We start from the raw sequence: 9,793 nt of genomic DNA, 5'->3' as shown, positions 1-9,793 counted from the left end.
TGGAAGCAGAGATAGAACGCTTTCTCGGCTTTGAGCTGAGAAGCAATAAAGCTGTTGAGGATTTTGTTCGCCATATCGTTGTGTCATATGCACTCGGTTGAGCGCTGTGCCAAGCGTGCCCGCAATGCGAAGAAAAGAAGGGCATGGGCGCTGAGTGGATGATATATAGGCAGACCCATACAGAGATATCAGGAGTGATAATTTGTGCCGAATGGCGCCTGATTCACGCGAAACTGCAAATAGACTCGTTTAGAGTGACCGGGAATTTTGGTGAAGTGTGCAGTTGCACTTGGGACGGTGAGATGTTGTGGACGTGCATGGTGTGTAAGGCCAAGAACAAAACATTGGTTTCTTCTCAATCGATGTGGGAAGGTTTAACGGTGCTTAAACCTCTTGGATTATTCCAAGATGGAATAATGACCAGGTTCTCTAGACATCCGTATTTAGGGATGAGGGAACATGAGAAAAGGGCTTTTCTTGAGACAAGAATCCCCATTTTTCTGAGTGACGGAAAAGAAATGAGAGACATGGCTCTCCAGGAGAGGGAGGAGCTGGTTCGTGAGATTAAGAGGAAAGATCGTGAGAAGGATTTGACTCTCACTGAAAGTGAAACCCAGAAGTGGAAGCTAACATTGTGGCACGAGTCCGTGCACAGATGTTTTCCCGAAGTGGACCCACTACAGGGGTCCCGAGGAAAAATGGTGTGGGTATACATGAAGTTAGACGAACAATGGCAGGCTCGCAGTTGGAGCGACCTGGCGATCGAATTGGCCGCTGGGGGGGGGGGCACTACAGGGCCGCCGGGGGGGGGGGCTGGATAGACAGCCAGCCATACGACAAAGATTACCAAGGCTCGCAGCCCCGTTCGAATCTGACGAAAGAAAAGCGTAAATCTATCAGGAAGGAGATATTTTTGCCCCTAACAGTGTCGCTGGCAAACGAGTTAGAAGGGCATAAAGTGTGGTGCCCGTCTGATGAAATGTATGCAACTGGAATGCCTTATGATAACCGGCAGGTTGTGGAGGAACCTGAAGAGACTTTCGTGGTCGTGATGCATTTTCGAGTAAATGTTTTACTATGTGCCCATCCCGATTTTGATTGGCTGCGAGGTATTGAAGTTGAAATACATCAGGATCAGCCCGAGGTAAAAGTGGTAAGGAAGGGAATCCTGAGAAGTAAGCGTCTCGTAATGAGGCCGCTACAAAACTAACCTCTGATTACAGAAAAATGAGACACTCGCTGCCGCTGGAAAGCCTACCAGAAGAGTTGGGTGAGGCCCATGAGACCATCAGAAAATTGAAGAAACAACGACAGCGCTGCAAATGGATAAGTATTATTTTATGAATTTTATTAGGAGTAGCGATGTTTTTATTAATTTTAATAAGAGTAAGTTACTTATTAGAATGGCAGATATTTTCTGGAAATATCATTTTAGCAGAAGTGGAAGTTCAAAGACAAAATGTAACAGGATTTGAATTATCTGTTTGGGGAACATCCACAAAAAAAGAGGAAAGAAATAGAAGAAAATACAAAATATTTTTGGAAATGGTTAAATAATATTAGCACGGACAAGACAAGCTATTATATGGTCGGTACGCCTAATGTTAAGCTGTAAAGCACAGTCAAAATGAGACAATGGCACAAAAGCAAAACCAAAATATTTGAAGATAATAGTTACGTTCAAGAGCGTGAGGGAAATAAAACTGTTAAATATTTTATAGGACAAACTTACAGAACCAGTTCTAGCGAAGAACTGGGAGGGTGCTGGATATTTAGATCACGCAAACATTTTGATCCGTGGAAGATCGGTCAATGCAAATATGAAGGAAAAGTTAAAAGGAGCAAAAGAGAAAGTAAAGATGATAAATTAAAATATGCGGAGAAGATACGAAAGAATGTAGAAGAATGGATAAGGACTAGTCGAATTCTGAATCCAGAGGGAGAATTTGCTCTATTAACGACTGTGAGAGACCGACATGTAGGGCCACGAAAAACAGGTTATGCGGAGTTAGAGTCCAGGTCCAATATAAGAATTGACTTGGAATTAAATAATACAGTACCATGGATATGGAAGAGAGAAATGTCTATACCGTGTGTTAAATATGATTTTAAAATCGGTTGTTGGGATTTAGACGAACACAAATGGAAAACAGAAGTATATTTAATTAAGATGAAACTAAGCAACGCGGTTAAGACGGAAAATGAAATAAAAGACTATTATGAGAATAGAGTCAAACAAATGGATAAATGCGTTAGGGAAGAGATCAGTCGTGCTTACCGTGGCTTACCAAAAAATATAGATAAACGACAAAACTGATTATAGTTGGCATGATTTCAGGAATCGATTTTCTTATGCTAATTTTTGCGACAACATTCTATATATAAAAAACATGGACTGTAGTGACTTCCTAAATGGTACTGACCCTGTTTTACGGGAAACCAGAAGAGTGAAAATTTTAAGTATAAGTTAAGGAAATTATATTTGAAAAGACAGATAAATATTTTTTTTTCGCATAAAATATAAGGAGAATGAAAGACGAGAAGGGAGTATATAGGAACAATTTTTTTAGTTTTCTTCTCAAAGGTAACAAATTTGGCTTTACAGTTTGCAGCATTAAAAGGTGCGGATGTGCAAACCATGAAAAATTATCATGCATTGCTTCTTTCTTGAAAGTTTGTGGCTCTGAAAGGGTTATTTTTACAGTTGATTTTGACCCTTTAGATTTGCAAAAAAACTATGTAATCAGTTATATGGCCCGTGTGAGAGAGAAGAGAGAGAGAGGAGAGAGAGAGAGAGAGTGTGAGAGAGACCTTGCGCACTACCTTGATTTATCTCACTCCCTGCACCCTCAGCTCTAGCGCACTAAGAAGACCTCGAATTGTGAAAATACGGAAGGCCTTACCAAAGCTTGTATTTTTTATGGTAAAGCCAGTTAAAACCTTAAAATCCTGTAAAAAAAAAAATCTACTTTGCATCAGATTTATGAACATATGTATTATGAACCGAAATGCAATACCAACTTCAAATAAGCTGCAGCTCTGGAGGGGTCAAGCTGCATAATCATTTCTAAACTTTGGTACACAGTCAAGCCCTTTCTCTTGTTGCTTGCTGCTCTTCTCCATCAAATGACCAGCAGGATGGCATGCAATGTTTAAATCCACGTACTTTCTTTTGTTTAGTCTATACTTATCACCACCACAAAGGCAGAAGGTACATAATTACACTTTTGTTTACTCCATGTAGTTCTGAGAGAGAGAGGTGTACATTTTGATTTTCTCAAATACATCAGAGTGCAAAGGTCTCTCTCACACACACTCTCTCTCTCTCAAACACACACACACACACACATACACACACAATATAATATGTTGTTATACTCCATATAGCTTCATATACAAGTCAGAAACTAAGCTTTTTTTCACAGCCTATCTAAAGGTTTAATGGTCCCCACCTAGTGATCAACTGTAAAAATAACAAATGTTACCTCTTCCCAACAGGGAAAACCACCAAAAATCAAGAATCTCTCACACCTACAAACAAAATATCAAGTGATACTCCATATAACTCCATATACAAGCCAGAAACTAAAGCCTTTTTTTGCACAGGCCTATCTAACGGTTTAATGGTCCCAACTAGTGATCAACTGTAAAAATAACAAATTTTACCTCTTCCCAACAGGGAGAAACCCAAACAATCAGAATGCATGATTATATGGTGTTATGGCTTTGCAATCAAAAAATGTCATTATAATTCATATGGCAAAAACAGCCACCACAACAATAAAAGAGGGGGAAAAAATTTGAATCTATGCTGCACAAAAACTAAAAATGCATCAAGCCAATGTTGCTACTAATCTTTGACATGCCCGTTAAAAAAAAAAATCCAGCCACATTACTTTTATATGCAAATAAAACAAATCCTCATCATTTATGAACTTGGCAATTAATTCTAGTTAAAGTCTTGGATTTTTTTAAAAACATGGTAGTTTTGATCACATGAGGTTGATTAAAGATTTATCAAAAAAAATTAAAAAAAAAATATATTATCTGATTAAATTACAGCAAATACGAAAGGGTAGTGAATTTGAACACATAACGAAAGGGTAGTGAATTTGAACAATGCACAAGGGTTAATTAAATTATCAAATTGACAGTAATATGTTCACACGATATGTTGTGACGGGTAGACAAGTTGGGTATCTGTCATAGTTGGTCGCTTACTGGACACCACCATGCTTACCCATTTATAGATCTTAGCCATTTAGAGCCAAATTGTTTGCCAGATTTTAATTATCAAAAGTGATTGCCAATTTAAACACTTTAATGACATTACGAAATAGCCTAGCCTTATTACCACCATATTAGTTCTGATACCAAATAAAGTCAACTTCATAAATAGGCCTTTATCCATTGCAAACATATTTTATTATTAGTCTTAAAATGTCCATAACATAAAATCATTTTTGAGCCACAACATTGTCAACATACCATAGTTTGACTTGTACTGCGCTGCGCTGATTTCTAAAGACTGCTACAGTGGCGGCGACAAGCGTCTTGAGCTCAAACAATGCTAAGAGAGAGCTTACGAATGGTCCAGACCAACCTTACGAAAGTGTGACTTACAGAAGATATACTTAGCGTACGAACGTGTCGGGAATCATGCCATAACATTAAGGTAGAGGTTAAGGAATAGGTTAAGAACTACTTAGCGATAGAAACGTTTTGGGGAACCGGGCCCAGATGGCTGCAGTTCTGTGTTACTGGAGTGCAGGCATTGTCCCGCTGCCCTGGACTGCTAGTGCAGTCTTTAACTTTGTTACAAGAGACATGTGGACAGGATTAATTGATTTTCTAGTTAGCACTGGATGGAGGGTGCTACAGAGGCAAATAGAGGAATGGACCATAAACATAAACAGACTTGTTATGGATGTGGAAATTCAACAAGAAGAGTATATTTTGAATTAATAAACTGATCATTATTGTCCAGGATGTATGAATAGGCCAAATTATAAAGTAAGAAATGCAATCGACCAAAAAGTACCTATCTGGAATAGAGTTCATAGTATGAGCTGTAGGGATGTTAAATTTGTTAAAGATAATTTAAGGGAAAATGGATTTGCAGAATTACAATTGGAAAAAGATCGTGATGGCATCTATGTATTGCCTTGGTGGATGAAACCTTGTGTCTTCAGTCGACAATATATGAGAGCGAACGAAGGACCAAGGCGTTCATTAACAGTATTTCAAGTATTTGAATCTGTAGGACAAATGTTACAAGAATATTGTACTGGTAATGGATCAAAGACAGAAATGGTTCTTGTAAGTACAGGGGTTCATGGTTTGGCATTCATTAACGCCCCGTGGCTCTTTTTCAGACCATTGTAGCCTTGATGGGACGAGACGGAGGACTAGTCTGGATGTCCTTAGGGCGATTTCATGAGTTGATCTGTGGTCAACCGGAAAACGTAGAGAGGATATGGCTAGACCTCAAGGCGCTGCATGAATGGGTGGAGAGGGACGGAGGGGAATGATTGTCTTTACCATGATATTCCTAGAAAACAAGATCCATTTCCTATTTGGAAAATGACAAAATTTTACGAGGTAACATTTATGAGACAAAAGGGAAACAATTATCATGTATATGTTGAAAATTATGATACAAGTGAAAGAATTGGCATGATGTACTTAATAAGTAGAGCGGAGGAACACGAGATTGTGTCCAAATCCATCAGGAGAGGGTGTCATATTTGGAGGTAATATAGGAGTGGAGTATTTTGACCAATCTCCTACTGGGCCCATTACCTTAGGGAACAGAGACTGTAAAGCAAATGTGAATGTTGACCTTGGTGATCTCATCATTAAAGGACTGCAAGTGGAAGAAAGCGGAAAAGCCAAAAAGCAAGCGAAAGTTGAGAAGCGTCACCCAGGAATGAAGAAATCTGGAATACCAGCAGGACATGCAATTCAAGCTGAAAGCGGTGACAAAGTTGGTGCACAAGCAGGAGACTTTGAATAAAAAAATCATGAAGTTGGTAAGAGAGATGGCTGAGTATAATAAGATCCATCTCGAGCTGCAAGCACTGACAAATGGTTTAGAGTCTTTGAAGCTCAAAGCTCCAATGTTTAAGATGTAAGAGTTTCTTTTGGGGGGAAACATGATCATGTTTCAAATATTTATTTTATTTTTATTTCTTTTTTATTTCTCTTTTATTTTTCTAACCTTTGGAGGTATTAATCTTTGTGGTTTAAGAGTTGATGTATGCTTTGTTTGTTTAAAGAGTGTAAAAAGACGTGGTTGCATTTTCCAACGTGCTTGGGAGATGAAACCAAAACCGAGCAGTGTTGATTTTGCAATGCATGAAGGTGTGACTTCTGTGGTTGAACCGAGCACACGTGTACCTATGCAGAAAAAGGTGTTACAGATATTTTTGTACTAACGTGTGTATGTTGCTGACCACCCCTGCCATTCTTCCCTTTGAACTTTTGACACTCTGTATTAGATGTGATAAAGGTCAGGTACTATGCTTGTGTATGAATACACGTGATTACCAAATAAGGGAGAATGTAGGGGAGGTATTCAAAGGGTATGCAAAGCTATAAAAGGGAGAGAAAATCTGAGTGCGGGGCCGCACTTCGATGGTGAAGACTTGCTCGCTTTTATTTTTTCATTTTTGATTACTTATGAGTTATTGTCCATTAATAAAACGAAACCATGACAAATGGTGATGCGAATTTTTTTTATTAAACAATAAAGTCTCTGAGTAATTCATTTATGAATAATAAATTATTATAAACTGAATAATCCTACGGGCCTCAAGTAGACCGAACTCAGCTGAGCAGTTGCGGGTGCCGGGGAGGATTCCACATCTTCTCATCGCAGATCTGGACCTCAGTGGTAAGAACAGATTTATTATGACTGTCAAGGAGAATAGGAAATGTGCATTAGATATTTAGTGGATTTCCCTCAGGATAGAAATACAACAATACTCTCACACTGTAATATTTACTTATATTCTAGAACACGTGATGCAGATAGAATTGTTTTAACCACTGAAACATAAAGACAATAAACAAAAGATTGTGACAATATTTGGTTTATCTGTGTTCTTCAAGCCATCTCAGGTATTTTATAAGAATTAAGTATATTTATAATGCAGTGTTAATAGACGTAGCCTTCTATCACTGTATATAAAACTATGATAGTGTGATTTCTCCCTCATTCTGTTGTATGATAGCATGTCAGATCACAAAAATGTCAAACACTCGACTGAGGTTATGAAGTGAATTTGGAGTAAAAGTGTCATTAAATCTCTTTGTTGGAAAACAGGTCTGTAAACAGGTACACACACATGCTTCTGATTTTTCCCCGATCACAGCTGGACCTGTCGGCGAGATCGTTAATTTGCATCAGGCTTAAAATCCTGTAGTGTGAACTAGGCATAAGTCTCACTCATTGGCCCTTCAGGAGCATTAATTAGAATATAGACTTACACACAGTTTTCAAGTTTTGTAATGAGAATCACAGACCATGTCTGAGTCTACATAAAGATTTTCTAATCATTATTTTATTAAAAACCAATCACTTACTCTTAGCTGACTTTTTTCCATTTTCTCAAAGGCTCTGCTGAGGACAGTTAAGCTACTGATGATTACACAAAGATCTTGAAGGACAAGTTAAAACAGCACTGTGAACGGATATTGGTTGGTAATTCACAGATGGGTCAAAATAAATACTTGGACGATATTAACACTGATTTATATGTGGTGGAGAATCAGACTGGAGGAAGAACGAATGAACACGAGGTGAGACATATCGAATCAAATCACAACCGACTGACTGCAAAGGACACGCAGATCCAGTGTAATGACATGTTCAAAGACCATATGGGTCGACAAAACAGAAAAGTGCTTACAGTGGGGATTGTGGGAAAAACTATCTCTGTCAATAAATTCATCCTTGACTGGGCTAAAGGAAAAGAAAATCAAGATATAGTCTTCATTTTTCCACTCCCATTCCGTGAACTGAATTTGATTAAAGAGGAGTACAGTCTCATGGGATTGCTTAACACATACTGCTTTAGTGGCCTTAAAGAACTGACATCTCTTCCTGAAGATGGCAATAAGGTCATGTTCATCTTTGATGGGCTGGATGAATGTCGCTTCCCTTTGAGCTTTAAAGAGGGTGACTGCTTTACAGATGTTAATAAGAAAACCAACAGTGAGTAATATAGTTACAACCCTAAATCAAGAATCATCTGGTTCCCTCTGCTCTCATCTGGATCACATCCAGACCAGCAGCAGTCAGTCTGATACCCCGAGAATACATTGATCAGGTGACAGAGGTACGAGGATTCAGTGATGAGCAGAAAGAGAAGTACTTCATTAAAAACAGCAGTCCTGGGGTTGCTGAAAACATCATCTGTCACATCAGAAAATTCAGAAGTCTGTACATCATGTGTCACATCCCGGTCTTCTGCTGGATCTCTCTCACTGTTCTTCAGCCTCTGCTGGTTCAAGAGAGCAATGACAAAACACCCAAAACCCTCACAAGGATGTACACAAACTTTTTACTTTCTCAGAAGCAACAGATGAAAACAAAATATTGCAAGGATCCTAAAACTAAGGTTAAAGTCATGTCTTTTGATGAGATTATTCTGAAGCTTGGGAAGCTTGGGCCTTTAAACAACTGCAGAAAGGAAATCTGATTTTCTACAAAGAAGATCTTGAGGAGTGTGGACTAGATGTCAATGAAGGATCTGTGTACTCTGGGTTATGCACCCGGATGTTTCAGGAGGAAAAATCTATATCAGAGAGAAACATTTACAGCTTCATACATCTCAGCATCCAGGAATTACTTGCTGCTCTCTATGTGTTTTTTATTAACAAAAACAAGAAAGCAAACCCATTTTTTTAAATCCTGGGAAAAAACGACATGTATCCTGTCCACAAAGCCACTGTTTGAACTTCATAAAGCTGCAGTCAAGAAGGCTTTACAAAGTGAGAATGGACACCTGGATCTTTTCCTCCGATTCCTCCTGGGTCTCTCACTGGAGTCCAGTCAGAGAGACCTGAAGGAACTACTGCCAGAACTGGAGCTCAGAACAGAGGACATCAAAGACACTGCTGACTATATCAAAGAGAAAATAGAGATGGAGGAATCAACAGAGAGGACCATCAATCTGTTCCATTGTCTGAATAAACTGAAAGATGACTTTGTGGAGGAAATCCAGAAGAATCTGGGCTCTGGAAAACTTTCAGAGCAGAATCTCTCCTCTGCTCAGTGGTCAGCTATGGTGTTTGTGCTCCTCATATCAGAAGAGACTCAGGAGAAATTTGAACTGAACAAATACAGAAGACCTGATGAAGCACTGATGAGACTGTTGCCAGTCATCAAAAACACCAGAAAAGCAATGTAAGTGTCTTCTTAATATTCATTTATATACATTGTTAGTTGTTTTAAGGGTGACACTGCATGCAAAAACACTGTTTCTAGATGCACCTGTCAATTTTGAGATTTTGGGCTACATGGCTTTTCATAAAGTTTTCATAAAGATTAGTGGAAAGAAAACATCCAAAAGACACTGTTAAGTGTTTCTTTGATAGCACTTTATCTATTTGTATCAATAGATTTCAATTGAGTTTTTTTCTCCTAAGCCATAAATCCCCAGTTCAGTAGCACTTAAACCAAACTTTACATTTTTACTCCTGTCTATATTCTGAAGGTTTTTACAGAGGAATTTGTTTATGTATAATTTACTTGATTATTTACATTTTAATCCCCCCAAAATTGTGA

At 38.5% G+C, this 9,793-nt stretch overlaps 1 pseudogene; it reads left to right on the top strand.

The window, feature by feature from the left end:
* The first annotated feature begins 416 nt into the window (after window positions 1-416).
* LOC109100354 lies at window positions 417-9,416 on the top strand (annotated as a pseudogene).
* The last annotated feature ends 377 nt before the right edge of the window (window positions 9,417-9,793 follow it).

This window comes from Cyprinus carpio, chromosome A4, assembly GCF_018340385.1.
Source record: "Cyprinus carpio isolate SPL01 chromosome A4, ASM1834038v1, whole genome shotgun sequence".
Classification (NCBI taxonomy): Eukaryota; Metazoa; Chordata; class Actinopteri; order Cypriniformes; family Cyprinidae; genus Cyprinus; species Cyprinus carpio.
This window is presented reverse-complemented; position numbering and strand designations above follow the sequence as displayed.